This window comes from Microcaecilia unicolor, chromosome 3 (assembly GCF_901765095.1).
Source record: "Microcaecilia unicolor chromosome 3, aMicUni1.1, whole genome shotgun sequence".
Taxonomy (NCBI): domain Eukaryota; kingdom Metazoa; phylum Chordata; class Amphibia; order Gymnophiona; family Siphonopidae; genus Microcaecilia; species Microcaecilia unicolor.
The window spans coordinates 166,170,225-166,197,449 of NC_044033.1; the positions used below are offsets into that span (position 1 = coordinate 166,170,225).

General features: G+C 47.7%; 1 protein-coding gene across 8 annotated transcripts in view; it reads right to left on the reverse strand.

The window, feature by feature from the left end:
* EPB41L2 (erythrocyte membrane protein band 4.1 like 2) overlaps positions 1–26,028 on the reverse strand; it is a 503,144-nt gene extending 477,116 nt beyond the window's left edge. For 7 of the 8 annotated variants that reach the window (XM_030196542.1, XM_030196541.1, XM_030196540.1 and 4 more), the window contains exon 1: positions 25,865–26,028. The gene's annotated coding sequence lies outside the window, so the exon portion shown is untranslated. Of the gene's footprint in view, positions 1–25,683; positions 25,703–25,864 lie in introns of those variants that run through there. The other variant, XM_030196536.1, reaches the window with a different exon arrangement.
* Positions 26,029–27,225: the final 1,197 nt, after the last annotated feature.

The window sequence follows — 27,225 nt, forward strand, 5'->3', positions numbered from 1 at the left end:
AAAGATGAAAGATGTTTTTTAATTAAATAAAAGGCTTGTACCTGTCACTGCAATTAGTCTTCCATCTTCTAACCCAGTGGTTCCCAAACCTGATCGTGGAGGCACCCCTGCAAGTCAGGTTTTCAGGATATCCTCAATGAACATTCATGAGACATTTGCATACAGTGGAGGCAATGACTGCAAATCTCTCATATAAATATTCCTTTTGGATATCCTAAAAACCTGACTGGCTGGCGTGCCTCCAGGACCAGATTTGGGAACCACTCGTATAACCAAAAATGTGAGATCACCACAATTTCATACGTATTTTTGAGACAAATCATATAACACATCTGTAACTACCCTGGAAGAGTGAAAATTCTCTGAAAACTGATAAATTAACTAACAAGGTCCACTCAGCAAGTATTTATTCAAACTGCCTTGAGTAAATGAGTTTAGAAAGGAGAAATTAGACCTTACCTGCTAATTTGCTTTCCTTTGGTCCCTCCGGACTGGCCCAGGACTGGACTGATGGGTTGTGTACGCCTTCCAGCAGGTGGAGACTGAGAAAATTCTGACTCTAGAGAGCCAATAAGAGCCCTAGCCGTGTGACCCTAGCCTCAGTATTTGACTAACAAAGCAGGAAAGAAAGACCAATCTCCTGTGACCTGTGGAATCAGAGCAGCCACAAAGCACTCATAAAATGTGCTTAAAATCACAAAGCTCACCAACATCGCCAAACAGAGAAGCAGTATGGCTTAAATATAAAAGTTTAATCAATTCTTTTTCTTTTTAATATATAGAACCGAAAACTTGCAGAGCAGCTGCATCGCAAAGACTGAAAGAGCTGGACTCAAACTATATACAAGTTCTTAGTCTTGACAGAAAACATGGGAGGGACCTGGGCCGGTCCGGAGGGACTAAAGGAAAGCAAATTAGCAGGTAAGGTCTAATTTCTCCTTCCTTAGCGTCCCTCCAGACCGGCCCAGGATTGGACTGATGGGAAGTAACAAAGCAGTATACCTAAGGGAGGGACCCCAGCAAACCCGCTGTGAGTACTCGAATCACAAAGACCGCCTCCTGATGACATTGTACATCCATCCTGTAGTGCCCAGAAAAAGAATGGAGAGAGGACCACGTTGCCGCCTTACAAATGTCTGTGGGTGGCACCAAGAACCGCTCCGCCCACGAAGCTGCTTGTCCCCTTGTAGAGTGAGCTTTAACTCCCTCCGGGACTGCTCTACCGGCTAGAATGTAAGCAGAAGCTATGATCTCCTTAAGCCACCGAGATAAAGTAGGCTTAGGAGCGGCTAAACCTTTACGCAACCTGGAAAGGAGAACAAAGACTGTCTGAGCGTTGAAAATCCTCAGTGACACTCAGAGCGCTTAAGAACTCTCTTAACATCCAATGTATGCAACTTCCTCTGAGCCTCCGAACCCAAGGAAGACCCCAGGATAGGAAGGAAGATGGATTGGGGAAGATGAAAGCGAGAGACTACCTTAGGCAGGAAAGAAGGAACTGGACGCAGAACCACTCGCTCTTTAGAAAACTGCAAAAAAAAGCTTACAACTCTGAAACCCTCCTAGCTGAAGCAATGGCTACTAAAAACACAGTCTTAAGGGCCAAATCCTTCAGGGAACAAGAAGATAGCGTTTCAAAAGGAGGACCCGTCAGACCGGAACGCACAAGATTTAGATCCCAAGATGGAAAGACCGCCCTGGCTAGAGGACGAAGGAGACTAATGTCTTTCAAAAAACGGGATACATCAGGAAGACTAGCTAACGACTTACCCCGAATTCTACCGCAGAAACAGGAAAGCGCCACAACCTGCACTTTAAGAGGAGAGAGAGACAATCCTTTATCAAACCCCCGCTGCAGGAAATCCAACATCTCCTCCACTGAAGCTCTGAAGGGAGAAATATCACTCTCTGAACACCAAGTCTCAAAAATCCTCCAGGTAAGAATATAATTCAGAGACATAGACCAACGGCGCGACCGCAGCATGGTAGAAATCAATGAAGCGGAATAACCTCTCCTAGTTAATCGAGCTCGTTCAAGAGCCAGACCCTAAAACAAAATCAAGCTGGATACGGATGAGGGATTGGTCCTTGAGACAGAAGGTCCTTGCGAACCGGCAGCCGAAGCGGAGACGTGGACCGAAGACACTGGAGATCCGCATACCACGGGCGTCGAGGCCAATCTGAAGCCACTAGAACTACCGGGCCTCCGTGCGCTTCGATCCTTTGTAAGAGACGACCCAAAAGAAGCCACAGAGGAAACGCGTATAGGAGTCCGGCAGGCCACTGCTGTAAAAGCACGCCTATCCCTTCTGTTCTTGAGTCTCTTCAGCGACTGAAGAAGTGGGGAACCTTTGCGTTGCGACTGGAGGCAAAAAGGTCTAGCACTGGAAAGCTCCACCGAGCTACTATCAACTGAAACGCCCGAGGGCTGAGAGAGCATTTCCCTGGATCGAGGGTGTGACGACTGAGAAAGTCCGCCTGAATGTTTTCAACCCCCGCCACATGAGCAGCAGAAATGACGGACAGGTGAAGCTCCGCCCATGCCATGAGACTCGCCGTCTCCTGATGCAAGAGTAGACTTTTCGTTCCCCCCTGGCGATTTACATAGGTCACAGCCGTGGCACTGTCCAACAGAACTCTCAGCGCCTTGCCTTCCACCAGGGACCAAAACTCCTCCAGGCCTAGACGAATTGCCCTGGTCTCCAAGAAACTGATGGACTGGGACACTTCCAGAGGGGGCCAGAGACCCTGCGCGAACCTGCCCAAGCAATGGGCCCCCCAGCACCTGAGTCTGGCGTCGGTCATTAACGCTATCCACTGGGGAGACTCCAACGGAATTCCTCTGGTAAGGTTCTCCGCCCGCAGCCACCAGAAGAGGCTGCTGCATTCCAGAGAATGCAAAGGCAACCTCACCTGAAGGGAGTCCGTCTGAGAGGACCATCTGGACAGAAGAGAAAATTGGAGAGATCTCATGTGTGCCCTGGCCTAGGGGACTACCTCTATAGTAGCTGCCATTGACCCCAGGACCTGGAGATAATCTCGAGCACAGAGGACCCGACTGTGAAGCAACCCTATAATCCGAGATCGCAGTTTGAAGACTCTGCCCTGGGGAAGGAAAACACGACCCCGCGCTGTGTCAAAGGTAACCCCCAAATACTCCAGCGACTGCGAAGGAACCAGACGGCTCTTGGCTGAATTCACCACCCAACCTAGAGACTGCAAGAAATTCACTACCCGGTCTGTGACTTGCAAACTCTCCTGATAAGATTTTGCTCTGATAAGCCAGTCGTCCAAGTATGGGTGGACTAGGATCCCCTCTTTCCTGAGAGCCGCTGCCACCACTACCATGACTTTGGTGAACGTGCGCGGAGCTGTAGCCAGCCCAAACAGCAGAGCCCAAAACTGAAAGTGGTGACCCAGAATTGCAAACTTCAAGAACTTTTGGTGAACATCTCGGATAGGAATATGCAGATACGCTTCTGTTAGATCTAAAGCCGTCAGAAACTCTCCAGTATGAAAAACCACTATCACCGACCAAAGAGTCTCCATCCGAAAACTTGTTACTTTGAGAGCCCGATTGACCGCCATGAGATCCAAAATAGGATGAAAAGAGCCTTTCTTCTTGGGAACCACAAAGTAAATGGAATAACAACACTGAACTCTGAAAGAGGAACCGGGAAAACGACATGGAGATCCAAGAACCTCTGTAGAGTGTCCCGCACCACGGCCGCTTTAAGACGAGAGCGACAGGGAGACTCTAGAAAGGCGCCAGAAATAGGCTTGGCGAACTCTAAGGCATAGCCGTCACGAATGACTTCCAAGACCCACTGGTCGGAGGTAATCTGGGCCCACCTCTGAAAGAACTGCAACAGCCGAGCCCCTACAGGAATCAGAGGAGAGGCCTGCGCACCTTCATTGTGAAGAACAGGCGGGGGACAGGAACAGGGCGCCTGAATCCCAACCTCCTCTACGGAATCCTCTAAAGGACTGAGTTCTGTTGAAAAACCGGGACCTCTCAGCCTGAGCTCCCCTGGCAGTGTGAAGCCTATGGAAATCCCTCGCCCGACCAAACAAAGCACCCCAAGTAGACGGGCGAGGCCTATCCTCCGGGAGACGAGGAATCTTCGTATCCCCGAAAGAATACACCAATTTATCCAACTCCTCTCCAAACAACAGAGAACCTGGAAGGGAAATTTACTCAATTTGGAAGCCGCATTCGCCGACCAACCTAGCACCAAAGACTTGGAAGATGCTCTCAAGAGATCTTACAAGGCATCCGCCAAGAAGGCAGGTCCCGTCTCAATCTTGGCTACCTCTAAATCTATGGCAGACAGATCATCCGTGGGCCTATCCAGAACTTTCTCTGCCCAGCGGAAACAAGCTCTGGCCACGAGAGAACTGCAAAATAGCTGCCTGCACTGCCAAAGAGGAAACTTCAAAACTATTCTTGAGACGAGAATCCAACCTCCTGTCCTGGACATCATGGAGGGCTGTTCCACCATCTACCGGAACTGTATTACGTTTGGTCACTGCATCAACCACTGGGACCTTAAGAAGGGTCCTGTCCACCTCTAGCACTGGATACAGACGGGTCATCGACCTGGCTGGACGAAAAGAGGAGTCACAAATCTCCCACTGTGCCTTAATGATGTCCCAAACGTCTTGATGCACGGGAGAAGTTCTAGCTGAAGACCTGGTGCCTTTAACCAACAGGTCCACTTTGCGAACTTCGGGAGCCGGGTGTGGTTCTTCCTCAAAATGTAGAGTGGAGACCAAGGATATGAGTTCCTGCAAATCCTCCTTATTAAAAACCCAAGCCACAGAAGAATCCTCTCCTATAGGTAAGGGATCTGCAGCAGGGTCCACAGCACCTTGTTCCTCCCAAATCTCATCTGTTAAATCTTCCCCCTCTTCCAGGAAAGGGATATCCTGATCAGAAAGTAAATCACCTTGTTGATCAAAGCATCTAGGTCTTTTAGGAGGAGGAAAAAAATTAGAGGAGGACTCACCTGCCCCTGCTGCTCCAAAACCAGACTTCTTCAATAAGAAAGCCTGGTACATCTGGAGGACAAACTCAGGGGAAAACCCCCCCTCCTGAGTCCCTCCAGACTGCACCAGGGAAACTGGCTCCGTTGCACTCTGCACTGCTGAAGACTGCGCATCAGGAGAAACATCATGTGCTGCAGAAACTACAGCTGGAGGCAAGATGGCGGCCTTCCCCGCCAAAACGGAAGCAGGCTGTTCCGACGACCGTGAGACCGCTGAGGAAGGGGGACGTGAACGTGACGACGCGGACGGAGCAACTTCGAGCACCGTACAGAATTTACAAGCGCTGAGAACGCCTACACCCCGGCGCTGGCAAACAGCGCAGCGCTTCAATTTCTCCACCATCACGCGCTTCGATTCGCTCAATAAAACAAATGCTTGGCGCCTATTTTTTTTTTAATAGAACACGAAAACACCGACCCAAACGCGAGGAGCAAAAGTAAAATAAAGGTAAACTGCTCGTTTAGACCTCGGGGCTCTTTAATTATTTAAGAGACAGCCGAGAGGAAAACAGCACAACGGAGCTGCCTGCTCCTTAGTGCTGAGGGAAGAAAAAGCGCTTCTCTTGTTGGAAGTTTTTTTTTTTTTTTTTTTATGAAGTGGCTGCCTCTCCCAAAGGCAAGTACCCCTTTCACCCAAGGGGTAGCCCTTCCCAGAATAGCACAGGGAGATGAGGAGGAAAGGGGGAGGGACCCAGGACACCTGAGTTTACACCCCAGAGGCTAGAAAGGAAAAAAAAATTCCTTTAACCTAACCCCCACTAGATTCCCCAGGCACAGAAGAATTAAACTAATTTTTTTTTTTTTTTAATAGAGACAGAAAGAGAGAGACCAATGGGCTCACCTCCTACCTGCTGGAGACTGAGAAAATACTGAGGCTAGAGTCACATGGCCAGGGCTCTTATTGGCTCTCTAGAGTCAGAAGTTTCTCAGTCTCCACCTGCTAGAAGGCGTACACAACCCATCAGTCCAATCCTGGGCCGGTTCGGAGGGATGCTAAGGAACAGGCATGACTGAGAATCTCCTGTATAGTCACATGTGGCTACTATTAAACAATGTGAAGTACAAAAAGTAAACATATTCCCAGCTTTTATCTCACACATAATCCAATTCCACTCAATCAATAAGCATGTCAAAACCCGTCAAAATCTTTACAACTTATCTAGGAAGAAAACTACATATCTCAAGTGGGGAAACACTGCAAATTACCATGAGATCTACTCATAGATCTAAGCTCACTGTAGAATGAATCTGGAAAAAGAAAAAAAAAAAAAACCCACAGTGGATCAAACTCCTTCAGTCCAACAAACCAGCAGTCAAAAACTATAATTCTCTTCCTCCCACAAACTTTCCCCAATAATATATATAACACAAAAAAAAACCCAAAAAACCTCCCATCTGCCTTTCCTTAGAATTGGAGGTTAGGAGGATATCCTGTCTGCAAAGCTATCATCACTGTGGTTAAGAGAGGAAATAGGAGTCACTACCTATGCACGGTTTTACACAAATCCATAACAAAACACTAAGGTCACAAAACAGTTTGTGACAGTTCAATGTACCGTAACAGATGACAGACCCTTGGAACAGAGAAGAACACAAAGCATACTCTAGACATTTGAAATAATGTTAGACAATCAGTGTGTTTTGTTTTTATAAATTCCCCAAAGGAAAATGGAAAATAAGTTAACAATTCCTCTTCTGAACTCCTACAACAAACTAGTGCACACTAATCCTAGATTCTCTACAGGGTGAACTATTCCAGCAATTGGTAATGAAACCCACAGGGGATGGGGCCATATTGGACCGAGTGCTTAGTCATAGGGAAAGTGTTTCTGATGTTATAGTAAGCGATCATCTGGCATCCAGTGATCACCAGATGGTGTGGATTAATATTAAGATAGGTGTGGAGAAGGTTCATTCAAAAGTGAAGGTTCTAGACTTTAAAAAATAAATAAAAACGAAATCTTTACACAGATGGGGAATTACTAAAACTACTACTACTGTTCTGCCACCATATTCATAGGTAATCAAAAATTGATCCCAGAATTAACTCCTTGGTAAAAATCATCAAATATCAAAAAATGGAACCAGAGGATAGTAAAGTGGAAACAAAATATGGATAGAAGATTGACCCCACACTTAAATAACTGACAAATGTTTGAATAAATTTGGAGAGTTCTCAGAGTATTAACTCACCCAAGCGAGACTACACGCAAGTGATTTATATCTCTAAGGGTGATTGAGCATCTCAATCACAGAACTTCTCCATGGTTTTTATTTTTATTTTTTACAAATCTTTCACAAAACCACAAAATAGTGCTCTAATCACATAATAGTGAATAACCTTTGCGAGGTTGATAGCCCTTATAAGGATCAGGATACACCGTGGAAAAGCTGAGAACAAAGCAATAAAGACCCGGTGTTTTTGTGGAAAGCAAGATGGATGAAAATATAAGAGCAACCCATCTCGAAGGAGAGTCATTTGACATAATATGATAAGTGCCTCATTGTGAATTAGAAATTTATTAGACCTTTTTGAAATATTTGAGATTGAGGTTGAGTGCAAAAAGGTAAAATTATGTATAATCATACCTGATAATTATCTTTCCATTAATCATAGCTGATCAATCCATAGACTGGTGGGTTGTGTCCATCTACCAGCAGGTGGAGATAGAGAGCAAACTTTTGCCTCCCTATATGTGGTCATGTGCTGCCGGAAACTCCTCAGTATGTCGATATCAAAGCTCCATCCACAGGACTCAGCACTTAGAGAATTACACCCACGAAGGGACACTCTGCCCAGCTCACCACCGCCGAAACGGGGGAGGGGAATTAACCCAGCTCATCCCCACACAAGTGGGGGAGGGGAATCCGTCCAGCTCATCCCCGCGGAGCGGGGGAGGGACACCACACCCGCCGATGCGGGGGGATCTGGCTTATCCTGCAACCGCAACCGCGGGAGGAGCTGACTGACCCTAACACCGCCGAAGCGGGAGGGGTACAAAGCTGCCCTACAGCCGCACGAAGCGGGAGGGAGTGCCGGCAGAATTTTAAGTCTCAATCCAGCCCCGTAAAACGGAGGGGAGAGGAATGCAGCAGCTCACTGTAACACAAACTCGTCTTAACTCTTGAAGAATCCAAGTGAAAAAACTTGAACACGAAGTCTTTCTGAAGTAACTGAAGACTAAACTTGAACCTGAAATGCAACCAGAATAAAAACAGTACAGATATCTGGGAGGGGCTATGGATTGATCAGCTATGATTAATGGAAAGAAAATTATCAGGTATGATTATACATAATTTTACCTTCCATATCATCAAGCTGATCAATCCATAGACTGGTGGGATGTACCAAAGCAGTACTCACCCAGGGCGGGACATAGAAATCCCTGACCTCAACACTGAAGCTCCAAACCGGGCCTCCGCCCGTGCAGCCACAGTCAAACGGTAATGCTTGGAGAATGTATGAGCCGAAGCCCAAGTTGCCGCCTTGCATATCTCTTCCAAGGAGACGGATCCGGCCTCTGCCATCGAGGTCGCCTGAGCTCTCGTGGAGTGAGCCTTCAGCTGGATAGGCGGCACCTTCCCTGCGGCCACATAAGCCGCTGCAATGGCTTCCTTGACCCATCTTGCCACTGTAGGCTTAGCAGCCTGCAGACCCTGACGAGGACCTGCAAACAGGACAAACAGATGATCCGATTTCCGGAAATCATTGGTCACTTCCAAGTATCTGATGATGACTCGTCTCACATCCAGATATTTAAGAGCAGAGTACTCCTCTGGGTAGTCCTCCCTACGAAAGGAAGGGAGACATAGCTGCTGATTCACATGGAAGCGAGAAACAATCTTGGGCAGGAAGGAAGGCACTGTGCGAATAGTCACTCCTGCCTCAGTGAACTGTAGAAAAGGCTCTCGACATGAGAGCGCCTGGAGCTCGGAAACTCTTCTGGCTGAAGAGATAGCCACCAAAAAGACTGCTTTCAACGTCAGGTCTTTCAGAGATGCCCTTGACAAGGGTTCAAACGGCGGCTTCTGCAATGCTCTTAGCACCAGGTTGAGATTCCACGCAGGCACCACTGAGTGCAGAGGAGGGCGCAGGTGATTAACCCCCTTGAGAAAGCGCACCACATCTGGCTGCGAAGCCAGGGAAGCACCCTTCAGGCGGCCCCTGAAGCAAGCCAGAGCCGCTACCTGGACCTTAAGGGAACTGAGCGACAGGCCTTTGTCCAGACCTTCTTGCAGGAACGCCAACACTGAAGAAATTGGAGCAGTGAAAGGAGAAAGAGAGCCTGCTTCACACCACGCTGCAAAGATACGCCAAACCCTGGCGTAAGCAGTAGAAGTAGAGCGTTTCCTCGCTCTCAGCATAGTGGCGATGACCTTGTCTGAGAAGCCCTTCTTCCTCAGACGCTGCCGCTCAATAGCCAGGCCGTAAGACCAAAGGGGGAGGGATCCTCCATCACCACGGGACCCTGATGTAACAGGCCCTGCTCCACTGGCAGCCGCAGAGGATCGTCGACTGAGAGCCTGATCAAGTCCGCATACCAGGGACGCCTGGGCCAATCCGGACCCACCAGGATTATCCTGCCGGGATGCTTTGCCACCCGGTCTAGTACCCTGCCCAACATGGGCCAGGGCGGGAACACATAGAGAAGCTCTTGTGTCGGCCATTGTTGGAGAAGAGCATCTACTCCCAGGGATCGAGGGTCCCGTCCTCTGCTGAAGAAGCGCGGCACTTGGCAATTGGCCGATGACGCCATCAGATCTAGGCTCGGCTGGCCCCAGCGCTTTGTGATGTCCAAGAACGCCTGAGCAGATAGCTGCCACTCTCCGGGCTCCAAGGTATGGCGACTGAGAAAGTCCGCCTTGACATTCATGACTCCGGCAATGTGGGCCGCTGACAGCTGTTCCAGGTTCGCTTCCGCCCACTGGCATAGACTCATAGCTTCCTTGGCTAGAGGGGCGCTCTTGGTACCTCCCTGGCGGTTGACATAGGCCACAGCCGTGGCATTGTCCGACAGGACCCGTACAGGCTTCAACACCAGTACCGGGATGAACTCCAAAAGCGCCAACCGAATGGCTCTGAGTTCCAGGAGGTTGATAGACCACTTTGCCTCTGCAGGAGACCAGAGCCCCTGCGCTGTCCTTCCCAAGCAGTGGGCTCCCCAGCCCGATAACGAGGCGTCCGTCGTGACGACAATCCACTCTGGGGACACCAGAGGCATTCCCGCAGACAACTTGCCTGTCTGCATCCACCAGCTCAGCGCCTTGCGCACTGCTGGATCCAAGGGAAGACGCACCGCATAATCCTCCGACATCGGAGTCCAGCGCTGCAGCAGAGAGTGTTGTAGTGGTCTCATATGAGCCCTGGCCCAGGGCACTACTTCCATCGTGGCCGTCATAGAGCCCAACAGCTGCACATAGTCCCAAGCCCGAAGAGGAGAGGCTACTAGGAACTGGTCCACCTGAGCCTGAAGCTTGACAATCCGATTGTCTGGCAGGAACACTCTGCCCACTTGGGTGTCGAATCGAACTCCCAGATACTCCAGGGACTGAGTCGGGCGCAGCTGGCTCTTCTCCCAGTTGATGATCCATCCCAGGGAGCTCAAAAGAGCAACTACCCGGTCCACAGCTTTGCCGCACTCTGCATAAGAGGGGGCTCGGATCAACCAGTCGTCCAGATAAGGATGGACTTGTACTCCTTCCTTTCGCAGGAAGGCCGCTATGACCACCATTACCTTGGAAAAGGTCCGCGGAGCAGTAGCCAACCCGAACGGGAGGGCTCTGAACTGGAAGTGTCGGCCCAGGACTGCAAAACGCAGAAAGCGTTGATGAGGAGGCCAGATGGGAATATGCAGGTACGCTTCCTTGATGTCCAAGGATGCCAGGTACTCCCCTGCCTTCACTGCCGCTATAACAGAGCGGAGAGTCTCCATGCGAAAGTGCCGCACTTTCAAGGCCCGATTGACCCCTTTGAGGTCGAGGATAGGCCGGACAGAACCTCCTTTCTTTGGTACCACAAAGTAAATGGAGTAACGCCCCTTGCCAAGCTGACTTTCTGGCACCGGAACGACCGCACCCAGGCGGATCAGATTGTCCAAAGTCTGCTGCACTGCCACAGCTTTGACCGGAGACTTGCAGGGAGAGAGTACAAACCCGTCTCTTAAGGGTCGGCAGAACTCTAGCTTGTAGCCGTCTGTGATGACTTCCAGCACCCAAGCGTCTGAAGTTATTGTGGTCCACTCGCCCAGAAACGAGGACAGCCGTCCTCCAATCTGCACTGGGGCGTGGACCAATACCCCGTCATTGGGTACGAGACCCTGGGGGAGGACCGGAGGGAGCACCTCCGGGACGGCGGTCTCTGCGAAAGGAATGCTGCTTGGGGGAGAAATTCCTCTTAAAGGAAGAGGGGGCAGAAGCACCCGACCTGCCCGGGCGGTACCGACGGGCTTCCTGAAACCGTCCTCTGGAGGTACCAGGACGAGCACTAGCCCGAGCCCTGACCTCCGGTAACTTCTTGCCCTTAGACGTGCCGAGATCGGTCACGATTTTGTCCAGCTCGACCCCAAAGAGCAGCTTGCCTTTAAAAGGCAATCTAGCCAGGCGGGATTTTGAGGCGTGGTCAGCAGACCAATGTTTCAGCCAAAGCCACCGCCGCGCAGAGACAGTCTGAGCCATGCCTTTAGCTGAGGCTCTCAAGACATCATACAGCAAGTCTGCCAAATAGGCTAAGCCCGATTCCAGGGCTGGCCAATCATCCCTCAAGGAATGATCCGAGGGGGAAGCCCGCTGCACCATAGTCAGGCACGCCCTGGCCACATAGGAGCCGCAAACTGAGGCCTGCAAACTTAAAGCAGCCACCTCAAAGGACGACCTTAAGGCCGCCTCCAATCTCCTGTCTTGGGCGTCCTTTAGGGCCGTGCCACCTTCCACCGGCAATGCCGTTTTCTTAGTCACCGCAGTGATTAAAGAATCCACGGTAGGCCACAGATAGGCCTCGCGTTCACTCACAGCCAAAGGATAGAGGCGGGACATAGCCCTAGCCACTTTAAGGCTCGCTTCTGGGACATCCCATTGAGCCGAAATTAAGGTGTGCATGGCATCATGCACGTGGAAGGTTCTAGGCGGGCGCTTCGTCCCCAGCATAATGGCCGAGCCAACAGGGGCTGAGGGAGAGACGTCCTCCGGAGAGGATATCTTCAAAGTGTCCATGGCCTGTAACAACAGGTTGGGCAAATCCTCTGGGCGAAAAAGCCGCGCTGCAGAGGGGTCATCCGCTCCATCCGAGCGGGGATCCGTCTCCTCCAAGGAATCCGCAAAGGACCGTTGGGAGACCTCAGACACGCTGCCCTCATCTACATCGGAGGAGACAAATTCCTCCAAGGCCTGGGAATCAACCCGAGGGCGTTTACCTCTGGGAACCTCAACCTCTTTACCAGAGGAGGGAGCGGGGGCAGTGTTGTGCATGAGGAAGGCCCGATGCAGCAGCAAAACAAACTCGGGGGAGAAACCCCCCAGACTGTGCACTTCCGCAGCCTGGGCAACAGCCCTAGGCGCGCTCTCAACCGGCGCTCGCAACAGCGGGGGAGAGACATGCTGCACATCCAAAATGGCGTCCGGCGCGAAACTCCGCGAAGGAGCCGCGCAGGAAGAATGGCTCTTAACTTTAGCCGCTTCTGTGCCGTCGCCCAAATTAAGGGCGTTCATGGCATTAATGTCTCCAACCTCAAGGGCGGCCCAAGAAGAAGCCGTCCGAGCCGCGTGGCCGGCCAAGATGGCGGAGGCGAGGAGCGGGGGATGGGCGTTTATGGCGGGAAAAACCGCCACGCCGGAGGAAGGACCGGGACATGCATCGGTCGCGAAACTGTCACCCACCAAGGGCGAATCAGGCTTGAAGACCCCCGCATCCCCTCTAGAAGCGCTCGAGCGACCCGGGGAGCGACCCTTTGCGCCCTCGCCCTCCGACGCCATGTGCCACGAGGAGAAGAATCGGGGAACCCCCGCCCGCTATAAAAAGGTAAAATTACCTGCTGTCCGCTCCGAGTTGTAACGACCTGGTGTCTCAGTGAGTAGCTGCAATAGACGCTTAAATAAACGTCGAAATAAACGCCTTTAAGGCCGTTCAAAATTTTTTTTTTTTTTTTTTTTTTTTAACGGAGCCAGCGGGAGGGGGGAGAAAGGGAGGGACCTGGCACCACCAGGTTTGCACTTGCTCAAAAGAGCCCTCAACCCCAGGCACTCAACAAAACCTAAAAATTAGGCTTGGAGGCCTAGCCAGAGCTGCTGCTGTGTGTGACCACCACCTGCTGAGATAGAGAACATACTGGGGAGTTTCCGGCAGCACATGACCACATATAGGGAGGCAAAAGTTTGCTCTCTATCTCCACCTGCTGGTAGATGGACACAACCCACCAGTCTATGGATTGATCAGCTTGATGATATGGAATAGATTGATTGACTTTTACGGTAGCATTGCAAAACAAAAACAGTGTTGTAGAGCACAATTTTCTCTTTCAGATGATACTGTTCACAAGCTGATTCAGGCAGACTCTTTTTTAATAATTGGCTTTGAAATTTGGTACATTTTACCATTTGCGCTGACAGTGCCAACTTTGAAGAGATCCTGCAGGGCGGTTATAGATACTGGTTAGTTGCAAATCTGGCAATATTATGTCCATCACAAGCATAATGCTTGTTCAAAATTTCAAGTCCGCATCTTTGTTTGCATGGAAGTTGTTGCGGTCTGAATATTGGTCCAAATATGTTCCGATGAGTCATGACCAATTTTGATGCACACTTTGAGTCAACTTGTTTGACTGGATTTTGCATCCATAATGTTAAAATGTATTTCATCGGAATTAGCATCAAAAACTGTACAGGATTTGAATTTTTTAGCAATTCTTATAAATGTGTTTGGATTTTATTAGACCCCAAAAATGGCATTTTGGTAAATGTCACGTGCTCATGGACTAACAACCTTTCAGAAAAGGGGGTCTAGATCTGTAACTATTGCAGTTAGAGGCCTCATATTTTTGGGAAACTTCATTTAACACCTGACTCGCGGAACAGATAAAATTTGAACAAAATTAGAGAACATGATGGTAGGAACTTTTTTTAATTTTAGACCACTTGGCATGGAATGACCCATCTTCCAGGTTCCCCATGGCTTGACACCACTGAGAAGCTAGGGTCCATTGAGCAGATCTCATGTGCAGTCGTGCCATGGGCGTAACATGGACTATGGAGGCAATGTGCCCAAAGAGCCTCAACATCTGCCGAGCTGTGACTTGCTGAGATGCTCAAACCGTGGACACCAGGGACAGAAGGTTGTCTTGTCCAGGACTGGGGGAGATAAGCTCAAACTGTTCTCGTGTCGAGCAATGCTCCCATGAATTCCAATTTCTGCACCGGATTGAGATGAGACTTGGGGTAATTTATTACAAACCCTAACAGTTCCAGCACCTGAATAGTTCTCCGCATGGACTCCCAAGCACCGTCCTCCAAGGTGCTCTTCACCAGCCAATCGTTGAGATAAGGGAACACATGCACTCCCAGTCTGCGTAGCAATGCCACAACCACTGCTAGGCATTTTGTGAATACTCTGGGCGCTGACACTAGGCGAAAGGGCAGTGGGCGAAACATTTTAGCCTGTGACTTTGACCTGTCCTCTGGCAGTCGACCCTTGTATTCCTCAAGATCCTTAACAATCTGTTCTAGTTCCTGCCCAAATAGCAATTTTCCCTTAAAGGGCAAACGGGCCAAGCGAGATTTAGACGGCAAATCTTAGCCAAATCTTAGCCCAATATCTTAGCCAAATCCAGCGTCTAGCTGAAACTGCCAGGGAAACTCCCTTAGCGGAGGATCTAAGAATATCATACAGGAGATCAGTCAAGAAGCCAACCCTGACTCCAGGATTGGGAGATCAACCACCACATCATCCGCGGACGTCGCCTTCTGCACCCAGGAAAAAGACACGCTCTAGCCGCATAAGACCCACAAACCGAGGACTGCAAACATAAGGCGGGCACTTCAAAAGAGGACTTAACATCCGCCTCGAGCTTTTCCTCCTGCGGGTCCCTGAGCGCCGCACCGCCCTCCACGGATAAAGCCGTCTTTTTCGCTACCGCTGAAATCAAAGAATCAACAGCGGGCAAACGCAAGGAATCTACGTCCTCCTGTCGCAAAGGACAAAGCTTGCCCATCGCCCGCGCCACTCGAAGACTAGCCTCTGGAAAATCCCATTGCGCCCTGATGAGCACGTGCATCGCCTCATGAATATATAAAAAAAACCTCGGCGGAGCTCTAGTTCCTGACATAATAGACGTGCTCACCGCGAGCGGAATAGCAGTATCAGGAGCCAATAAGTTTAACACTTAATACCTGACCTATAAGCCCATGAAGTTCATCTTCCTTAAACAATCTAGCCGCGGTAGGGTCATCCCCCTCCCCCGCGGGCAGTTCACCTTCTTCCACGGACTGACTGTCCCTGACCCCGGGTCACCCTCAAAGTCTGAGTGACTCGAAACGTCGCCCGCCTCCTCTAGCAACACCCAAGCTCTTTTTGAAGGCTGCTGAGGAATATCCGGGCATGAGGAAATAGTCCCATTCAACATAGCCGGCGGCTGACGCGCGCTCCCAGAACGGAGCAAAAACGCGTTATGCAATAAAACAAATTCTGGGGAAAAACCACCCGAAACCGCCGGATCTGGGCTCAATACCGATCTGTTTTCAGGTATCACTACTGCCGGAGAGCCCACTAACGCACTGCCTTGCTCCGAAGGCCCCAAAGAAAAAATGGCGCTGGCGGAGGCGCACATCGACACGGAGGTAAGTTTTCCCACCAAACTCTTTTTGGGTCCCCCCCAATGCCTCAGCGGTTACCCCGCTCTTGGATGGAGTCATGCAAAGGAAAGGCTCGAGCAGGCTTTCTGGTACTAGCCATCCTTGGATTAACAGAGGAGGCTGTGCCACTCCCAGGATCTTCAATCGAGAGGGCTTGTAAGGCATCTGAAATAAGCGCTGGCAGCTCCTCGCGGTGGAAAATCCTCACCGCAGATGGATCATCAAGCTCCTGTGGCAATTCTGCACCCGACTCTGTCTCCTCAGCCCAAGAAGTTCTGCCAGATCCCTCAGAATCCTCATAGCCCGACCACGGGGGGGGAAAGGGGGGGGGGCACACTCAGAAGGGGAATTAGCCCTTCTGCGTTTATCAGGAGGATAAGAAACAGGCAAAGCCAACTCTAAAAGGCCAGGATCCACCAGGGGGCAGGCAGAGGGTCTGAAGATCCCTGTGGAAGAGCTCTTTTAAGCATGTACGCCCTATGCAGCATTAAAACAAAATCAGGGGAGAAAACCGCTCCCTGACCGCCCGGATCCTGCCCAGGGCTTCAGCTCTATAATTTGCCTCACTCAGAGGACCCCCCCCCCCCAGATTCAGGGCTCTCCGTCGCAACGGAGGCCGCGCCATGTGAAAAATCCAAAATGGCGTTGACTGCCAGCTCAGAGCGCAACAGATCGCTGCTCGCCATGCTCGGGCCGGCTCTACCGTCTGTACAGCACGAATTACAGAGCCCCGCTGCTGATTTGCGCTTGCCACATTTAGAACAGCGCTTTACAGTCTCCGCAGCCATCGTCGAAAACGGCGGTAAAATTCAAAAATGGCGGTTCGCGCCAAAAATGTCCCGATCGTGGGCCCACCCCGGAGGAGTCAGAAAACACTCTTACCTCACTAGACCGAGTATCATAGCTCCGGTCCTGCAGAAGAATCTCAAGAAAAAAACCTCTTTTCCAAGATCGCTACATTAAAGCGCGACGCGACTTTACTTTTTTTATTTTTTTAACGCTGTGAGGAAAGCAGAGGCAAAAGAGGAAAATAAAAACACTCCGGAGGCTCATTTAAGTGGGAAAGGCGAACCAATGTGCCTGCATCCACTGAGTGGGAAAGGACAGGGAAAAGCAAGCTAATGTCCACATCCACGGGGCATGAGTAAGGCAAGGAAAGGGTTGACCTATGTGCCTTCAACGTGAAGCTGCTATAGCCTCTAACACCCCGGCTAACAACTGGCAAGCCAGGAGCCACCCCCAGGCAGATTTTTGATGGAGCTCGAAGAAGCTGCAGCCACCCTGCTTGGGAAGATAGAGAATACTGGAGAGGCAGTGGAGCTAGCTGGCCATGAGGCACTGTGAAAAGTTAAGTGCTCTCTATCTCCTCCTGCTGGTTGATGGACACAACCCATACGTAATGGCTTCATCTGCTTGATGACAAGGAATACGCCCTATTGGAAACAGATCAGAGTCCACAGCTTCTAATTATGATGGACAAACCAGCCCTGAACCTGTGACCTTCAGGTTAAAAGCCCGCCACCTTCCAGAATAAAACTATTTTAATGTAAACACAGCACCAGGAGAAAATGCCACCATGTCAGCACAGAGGGTGCAGGATTATCATGGAGACCAAGAGAAATGGGGGAAGAGTGAACCAGCCTCAGATAACATTTCTCCCAGAAAGATGAAGTCAACAGCACTGACCGTACTGTCATGCTCTGAGAAAGAGTAAGAGTGAAAAACCTAGAGTAGGACCTTTCCTAATCCTGCTCCCTTTCTCCCTTCCTTTTATGTAGCATACACACCATAAACTACCTCGAGGAGGGTACCAAGCAGAGGTAAATAAATACAGACATATTCTTAGTGCCCAACTGCAAGAGGGTGTGAAACAAATCAAATCACCTCAATGAGGGTACCACGCAAAGGAAAAGCAAGACAGAAATATTCTTAATGCTCACTGCAAAATAGTGCACAGTCATTAAGCTTGGGGAAGCAACAGACCAGTCTCATGGTCCCGCTGGATCACCGACCCCAGTGCTACAGCCGCTTGGGAAGCTGCGGGAGACCCAAGGACCCCCACTGAAGTCTTCTGACAGGAAGGTGTCTGCAAGTCCCTCAGGCTTTTTCATCAGAAAGGCAGTACTCCGCAAAGATACCAAATCTAAAAAAAAAAGGGGGGCACTACTCCTGCTCCCCCAGCCACAGCTTCAGAATGGCCAGTATTCAAAACCACCAGCATTGCAGTCAAAGCGGACTCTTCATGGAGCGCCGGTGCATAAGCTTCGCCACGCAATGGAAAAGATGGTGCCTGCAGATGTGCAACCCAAAGAAAACTCCACTGTGCCCACCAGAATAGGCTGGAAGAACACTACATTTCCTGGTTTTAGGTTGCCCAGCAGCATCCAGTGGTGCAGTGGTTGGCGGGCCTGCGCAAGAACAGTAGGAACAAACACCCGATGCCGCTCCCCAGTTCCCACACCAAGCCATGCTGAGACCCTGATGGCAAAATAACTCACCCCCCCCCTTCTGGAATCTGCCACCGGAGGCAAGTTTGATCCCCTCACAACACAGCCCAGACTAGAAACCAGCACGAGCCCGTTGTACTAATGTGAGCAGTTTGAGTTTATGGGAGGTTTTCGGGGGTTTCTTTGTTTTTAAATAAGAGGCAGGAGAGGGAACTGGAGCAAATCTTAGTTAAGGTATGTCGAGGCAGACTAGTAGGAGACCGATGGGGGGGGGGGGGGGGGAGAAGGGAGGGACTTGGCGCCACCAGGTGTACACCTAGACCCTAAGCCTGGGTCGCCTCAACCCCAAAAGCTCTACCAGACCAGGAGTTAAGCAATCCAGAGCTGCACGGTTATGACCCACATGCTAGATAGAAAGAATACTGAGGTTAAGGTGGCTGCACATGACCACATATAGTAAACTTCTGAAGTTCTCTCTATCTCCACCTGCTGGTAGAGGGACATAACATGGTGGAAGCACTGCCTCAAGCTCTTAAAGAAAAATTATGCTGGGCAGCGTTTCCACACTGGGCTCAGTGAATGATGCTTGCCCTCAGAGAAGATATTAACTTGACCGGAGACCAATAATAATAATACATTTTTTTAATCTTATTTCTAGCCCACTATATCCGAGTCATTCTAAGCAGGGAACAAAATTATATACAAATTAAAACACTACAAACAAAAACGCATAAAATAAAACCAATACCAAACCATGTCATACTACAACAATACAGTATTAGACTAATGATCCATATGCTTGAATGAACATATAGGTTTTTAATTCTCTCAGACTGAACAATGTTCTGCAAGGACCAAAGTTCAGTAGTCAAGCTGTTCCATAATTTAAGGCCTTTAACATAAAATATAGAAGATCTATACTATTCTAAGTGAACTGCCTAAAAGACAGAACATCAAGTAGCTGCTTTTGAGATGATCTAAGAGCACGTTGGGATTGATAATATCTTAGAGTGGAATTAAGTGTTGGAGAAATACAGCCATTCAATACCTTAAAAACCAGTAACAACAACATTTTAAACTCAATGCAAAACTTTAAAGGAAGCCAGTGCAAAGATTTAAAAATATGGTCATAGTGTGATATCCCCATGATCACTCTAAAGGATTCTGAGCAACCTGTAAAACTCTCAATGAGCTACTCGAAATGTCACTGTATGCCTCATAGAATGAGACCGTGCTTCCCCACAAGCAAATAAGCTGACACAATAGTCTCCTTCAGCATCTACCAATTGTGGGCTTGGAAGCCACAAGACTAAGCCTTTGTTTACCAAAAAGCACAGTCTATCCGATTTGCAGAACTCATTTGTGACTTCCAGATATCTAATGGAGGACCCTACGCTTCAAGAAGAACTACTGACCCATTTTGTCCACTCTGCGAAAGGACAAGCTCCACAAACTGGTTGAGATGCAATGCTGATATCACTTGTGGAAGAAAAGGAACAGTGTGCAGGAAAACTCCTCCCTCCGAAAAGCAGAGAAAGGGATCCCAACAAGACAGCCTGTAGCTCTGAAACCCTACATACAAATGCAAAAGCCACCAAGATCTTAAGCTGTCCATAGCATAAGATCTTTCAAGGAAGCCTTCTGGACTGGTTCAAAAAAAGGCTTCTAAAGAGCCTGAAGAACTAAATTAAAGTTCCAATCTGGACACACTGAGGTATATTTTCAAAGCACTTAGCCTTCCAAAGTTCCATAGAAACCTATGGAACTTTGGAAGGCTAAGTACTTTGAAAACATGCCTAATTGTATCCAGATGGAACTTGTAATGAGCTCATCAACTCAACTTGCTGGCATCCACTGTCACCACCTCCCATTGTGTTATCGGTAAGGGAGCTCTGAGGATCAAATTCCTAGGTGACAACCACCACTGCATACTCCGTCTGGCAACCAGCATCCAAGGAAAATGAAGGTCATACTTCTGTGACACCAGAAACTAGCAACTGAAAAAAAGATTCCTATAAAGGTCGCATATGAGCCCTTGCCCATGGCACCACTTCCTCTGCCTCTGTCATTGACCCCAGAACCTGAACACAGTCCCAGACCCTGGGCCCGCCTTGACTTGAAGGCGAATTTGTTGATCCAGCTTCGACCTCCTGTGTTTCGTGAAGATCTCTCCCTTGCTGTATCATCAAATAGAATTCCCAGGTATTCCAGCATCTGCAATGGAGTTAGTCTGTTCTTCTCGAAATTGATCACCCAACCCAACAACTACAGAAATCAGACAACTCTGTCCGTTGCTGCCATACTGTCCAAACAGGATGACACATGAATGATCCAGTCAACATATGGGTGAACTCAGATTCCCTAGTGCCAAAGCAAGAACGACGCCAACGCTGCCACCACCACCTTGTGGAGTCATGGCAAGAGCGAAGGGCACAGTCGAACTGGAAGCAACGGTCCAGCACTGCAAAACATAGAAAGTACGCCTCCTTGAGATGGAGGGCCGTAAGAAATTCTCTCACTTGGACTGCTCTTAACCCTTTAGTGTCCAATGTTCCCATCAATCTGTTCCCATATGGCTTACGGGAACATTGGACATTAAAGGGTTTTAATAACAGACTATGAACTTTTCCTCCAGGAACATGTCCAAGCCTTTTTTAAACCCAGCTTTGTTAACCGCTGTTAGTGTATCCTCTGGCAACGAGTTCCAGAGCTTAACTATTCATTGAGTGAAAAAATATTTCCTCCTGTTTTAAAAGAATTTCCATCCAACTTCAAGTATCCCCTAGCCTTTTTGAAAGGGTACAAAAAAAAAAAAAAGAATGGAAACATCAATTCACGTTTATGTTCTACCCCACTCAATATTGCAGACCTCGATCAAATCTCCCCCTCAGCCATCTCTTTTCCATACTAAAGAGTCCTAACCTCTTTAGCCTTTCCTCATATGAAAATGCAAAGTGGTGCACATTGGGAAGAATCATCTAAATCAGTTATCTGATGTTAGGGTCCACCTTGGGAGTCAGCATCCAAGAAAATTATCTAGATGTCATTGTAGACAATACACTGAAATCTTCTGCCCAGTGCACAGCAGAGGCAGCCAAAAAAGCAAACAGTATGCTAGGAATTATTAGGAAAGCGATGGCAAATAAGATCAAGAATGCTACAATGCAGTGGTTCCCAAACCTGATCCTGGAGACACCACAGTCGGTCAGGTTTTCAGGATATCTACAATGAAAATTCATGAGAAAGATTTGCATGCAGTGGAGGATTTGCGTGCAGATCTCTCATGAAAATTCATTGTGGGTATCCTGAAAACCTGACTGGCTGGGGTGCCTCCAGGTCCAGGTATGGGAACCACTGCTATGCTTCTGTATCACTCCATGGTGCAACCTCACCTTGAGTATTACGTTCAATTCTGGTCACTGTATCTCAAAAACGATATAGCAGAATTAGATGAGGTTCAAAAAAGTGTGACCAAAATGATAAAAGGATAACTATGATTTAGATTATTCTTCCCAAAGCGCATCACTTTGCATTTGTCCACATTAAATTTCATCTGCCATTTGGATGCCCAATCTTCCAGTTTCCTAAGGTCTTCCTGCAATTTTTCACAGTCTGCATGTGTTTTGAAAACTTGGAATAATTTTCTGTCATCTGCAAATTTAATCACCTCGCTTCTCATTCCAATTTCCAGGTCATTTACAAATATGTTAAATAGCACCAGTCCCAGTACAGATCCCTGCGGCACTCCACTATTCACCCTCCTCCATTGAGAAAAATGGCCATTTAACCCTACCCTCTTTTTTCTGTCCAGTAAACCAATTCCTAATCCACAGAAGGACACTGCCTCTATACCATGACGTTTTAATTTTCTCAGGACTCTCATGAGGAACTCTGTCAAAAGCTTTCTGAAAACTGAGACAAACTAAATCAACCAGCTCACCTTTATCCACGCCTTCAAAGAAATTAAGCAAATTGGTGAGGCAAGACTTCCCTTGGCAGAACTCATGATGACTCCTCTGGTCCATTAAACCAGGTTTGTCTATGTATTCTGTAATTTTATTCTTTATACGGTAACAGTTCTCACTATTTTGCTCAGCACTGAAGTCAGGCTCACCAGTCTAATTTCCCAGATCAACCCTGGAACCTGTTTTTAAATCTAGGGCAGGGGTTCTCAACACAGGTTTTCAGGACACCCACAATATATATATGTACGAGAGAGATTTGCATACAATGAAGACAGTGCATATGAGTTTCTCTCGTACATATTCACTGTGGATATCTTGAAAAACAGACTGGTTAGGTGTGTCGAGGACTGAGTTGAGAACCCCTTATCTAAGATAAATACAAAATACAATCTAAACAAAAGCACAGTTGATCAGCTAGCAATTTCTCCATGACTTTAGAAAAAGGAAGAGAAGTCAGTTGATAATTGAAAACATCTGAATTTTTACAGGGCCATAAATTAAACATAAGAATGGGGGTCACTAGTATATAGTAGCATTCTAGAAACATTTTACACAGTAGAGAGTTGTTTCACCACCAAATCCCACATGTAGGAACAAATCCAAAATAATGCATAGTTTTGGATCTCACCCTTCAAAACCAGAGATTCAAAAGCATGAAACTGCGTGAGTTTTGTTGCATATTTCAAATTTCCACTAATGTAGCTCTGATGAAACTTCAACTGGATAAAACTCTAGGTCCATATTTTACTTTTAAAAGTTTGAACCTGATCAGCCTAGTTTAAGAAAGTCATTATGCCACTGTACACACAGACTAAACAAAGTTTTGTTCAAATGTATTGAAAAGCATTCAACATGCAAGTAAACTAAATAGTAAACATAAAATCAAACTAATATATGCAATAAAGGTTTTATCATATAAGGAGAACTAGCTCATCTGGAAATGCTCTCCCTGTGTAAAAGGAAACTGAAATGGCATCAGATCATTTTGGACATCGCTATGAGTTGGCAGCTGAGAATTATGAATGGAAAAAATATCATCTAAGACCATAAGGAAATATGTTTAAACTCAGAGGAAGTGATTAAATTGAATGCTGCTGCCTGGGCATTTCAGTCCCTTAAGTAAATATTTTACAATTAAGTTGAAAAATTCTTATATGTTACTATTACCAGGTATTCAAATGTATTAAGATTTTAAACAAGAAGTACTATTGCTTGAACTGCCTTTATTTGCTTTCTCAGAGTCAGGAAAATATTTTGTCTGGACAACAACCTTCAAGAAAAGAAAGACATTACATATATAGAATGTTGGCCTCTATTTATTAAATTGTGTTAACTGTCTCATGCAGTCACATGTTAACACTTTAGTGCATGTTACTGCAATGAACAACTAAAAGGTCCTACCACTAATGCAGCACTATTAACCATATCTCCACAGATATAGTTCTCCGCATTTTAACTGTACAGCAGCCGCCCTCCCAAAAATGCTGGTAATACCCCCAATAGTTACCACATGTTAACGTCCATTAACTGCAAAACCTTAGCACACCCTAGCAAAAAATAAGGCCTTTAGGAATATGCCAAGTACATCACCCATCCTCTGTTCTACTTCCACAATTTTACATATTTTCAATTTTCATCAGAGCCCATTAGTGCTGACAAAGAATAGTACACAGGTTTGGAGAAAAGAGACACAGCATTACATTAAATTAATTACAAAAATAACTTGGAATATTAAAAGGAAGCTGCCAAATGCTAAAAGCTGCAAGATATCAAAAAGGAGTAATGAATACAATATAATTATGAACAAATGAAGCAGAAAAAGCACACATAAAAACTGATTCCTGGCCACTTCTTTTAACTTACAGCGTTTACAAACTTTCAAACTAGCTTCAAAACTCATTATTTGAAACAGAGACCGCTATAAGCAAAAACAGGTGGCCCAGAGGCTTGTCTTACACACTGCCCCCCCCCCCCCCCCATTATCACAAATCCTCCAGGAACAGCGTCAGCCCTTAGACTAGCGACTTTACACTTCATATTTCTAATACTGGAAAACAGTCTCCAGTCCTGATCCCCAGAATGGGGGGGGGGGGGGGGGGGAGGGTAGAGGAAGAGAAGGGTAGATGACTGAATGGGCCTTCAGGATATCTCTCTGGCTATCACCCCATTCCAGAACAGTTTTCTTCCAGCTTTTACAGAAATCAAGACAGGGAAAAGGCATAAGCATCTCTCCATCATTCAGGGACTGCATCAGATTTTAGCAAATGTTAAATCCACAGAACCTACTGCTTCTTCCTCAATGGATCACAAATGTATTAATATACCCAAGAATTCACATCCTGACACTAAAGGGCTTTCATAATTTTGTGAATATAGAAGGAAAAAAATGCACATCTGGCTTTAAATTCACAAACATATAAAGTGACTACTATAACAACTCTTTCCCCAAAACCCCACAAACTATATGGATGGGGTGGAGAGGGAGCAAGAAGTCTCTGCTCTAACAACAGGAAGAACCTCAAGTTAAAGCAGGAAAAAAGTGCTCTTAGACTTTTACTCCAAAAGTTTAGGTCAAAATGCACTAAAGCAGTAGTGTCCAACCTCCACCCTCACCAGGTCAGGTTTTCCACAATGACTATGTATGAGATCTATTTGCATACAATGGAGGCAGTGCATGAAAACAGATCTCATGCATATTCATTGGGGAAGTGTTAAAACCCGACTGGACTACAGCCCTCAAGGACTGATATCAACCTTACACTAAGGCGTAGCAGCCAACTTTTCAAAACTCCTGGGATAGTAAACTCCTCAAAATTACCCTTCCAGTGAAGGAGTTTGCTCAATATACGGAATTCAAGTATCCAACCAAGCAGTGGAAAAGTTTACTGTCAGTGAACTTGACAAGCCAAGGTTCAGATCCCACTTTTCGCAGTGGCTTTTTGCGACATTGAACAAATCCCTACATTTTCCACTATCTCAGGTCCAACTAGATTGTGTGTCAATTTGGGCAAGGAAATAACTCCTATACCTGAAAAAGCAAGCACTACGTAAAATCCAGATGCAAACTGGCACCTGTATCCGGTGTTCGCCTCCCTATAAAGCAGGGAACCCCCGTCCCAGCCCCTCCTACCCACCTCCACCCAAAGCTTATCTATCTCACTAAGAGACCATGAAGAAGAAGCGGAGGATAGGAGCCTGGGGCCCAGCACCGCGCGGGTCCCCGCTCTCCCGGCTCCGCACGCGCTGCCATCCGTTATTTTACAAATGGGACGCCAGAAGCGTAAATAGGCAGCAGCACAAGCCAGGAGGATAAGCGCGAGGCACCGGCAGAAAGGCGGCTGCCCCCAGGAAATCTCCACAGCAGCAGGACACAGACCCGCCCACCTCCAAGCCGGGCCGCGGTGTGTCAACCTCTCCCAAACAAGCACCCGCTGAGCGCAAAAGACCTCAGGTACCTCAGCCGTCCCCGCTCCTGAGCCCGGACCCCGCCTAGGCGCAGGCTAAACTCTTCGTTTTGAAATTTCGAAGGCGCTACGGCGACAGACTGGCGAGCCGTCTCGCTTACCTGCTCTCTGCCACGCTGCCTCTGGAGACCGCCGTCCTCCGGCTGAAAATACTGCCGCAAGTCGTGCACAGTTATTACACCCCCCCAGGCTTGTCCAAATGCACCCGAATCCGAAATTGAAATTCCCTGACCGGATAATCTCTACAACCCTGAGAAGCGCGACCCGCCAGACCACGCCCAGCTAGCGATCCGAGCCCGCCTTCAAACTTTTCATTGGGGGTATCATCAAGAAGGTGGGCGGTTCCAAATGTACTCTATTATTCTATTGGATACGTATGTTATCCTTCAACCGTGCTGCTCCTCCCCCCATCCACCTCCCCTTTTTCTGTCGCGAGCTTGAGTAGAGAGGCAGAGAGTAGCGGCGGCTCGGCTGATCCATGTAGTGAGGTCCAGTCCAGCCGCTGTTGGACGCTGCTTACGTCAATATCCCCCAGCAGGTAGAATAGTGGAGGCCTGGGTACGTCGTGTGGCGCTATAGCACCCACTGGAGGCTAAAAGGTGTGGGTGACCTTACCCGCTGGGGTAAGCTTTGGGACTGGTTTAATAAGTACTTAAACATAATACCAAGATTAAGAAACGCAGATGCAGCTGTGCCAGGTATCCCACTGGAGAGTGACTAATGTAACTGTTATGTGTACATGAGTTATGAGAATTACGTACCCCCGGCCACTATCCTAAGTGTGAGAACTTTGCTACTCTCAGTCTGCTGTTATGTCATCAGAAACACAAGGTAGCAGTAGCCACTACCATTGCAGAATCTGGTGACCTGCCTAGTTCAGTTATTCTCACCTCCAAAGTCCTTTCTCTTATTCTTTACAGGGGCTTGAGAAAATTGGCTGTCTGGAAGTGTCCCTTCTACAGTCTGGCTACAAATATAAATGGTCTTCCATTGTATTTGTATTTTGTACTAGTTGGACTGCAAGGAGGCCTACCCAAGGATTGGAGGGTAATCAGTTGAATGCCAATTAAAGAAAAAAAAAGTGCTCTAGAGGGGATCCAAGAAACTTTATGTAACAGTGAACCAGATGTTCCAGAAAAAAATGGTAAAAGTCATAATCCGAAAGACATACATTATATGGATAGACATGGCTTAATGGATCAACCAACATGGATTTGGCAGAGTGAAGGCTTGCCTTATTAAGATTGTTAAATTTTTTTTAAGAATTAATAAACGTGGGTAAGGGTGAGCCATCTAGCAAAGTACATCTACATTTTCAGAAGGCATTTAATAATGTCTAAGAGAGATAGGAGGAAATGTCCTCTTTTGGCTTGATAACGAGTTGAAAGATAGGAAAAGTGGAACTATATTTATGAATGGTTTATGTAGTTTTATATTATTTATTATAGTTATCATGAAATAT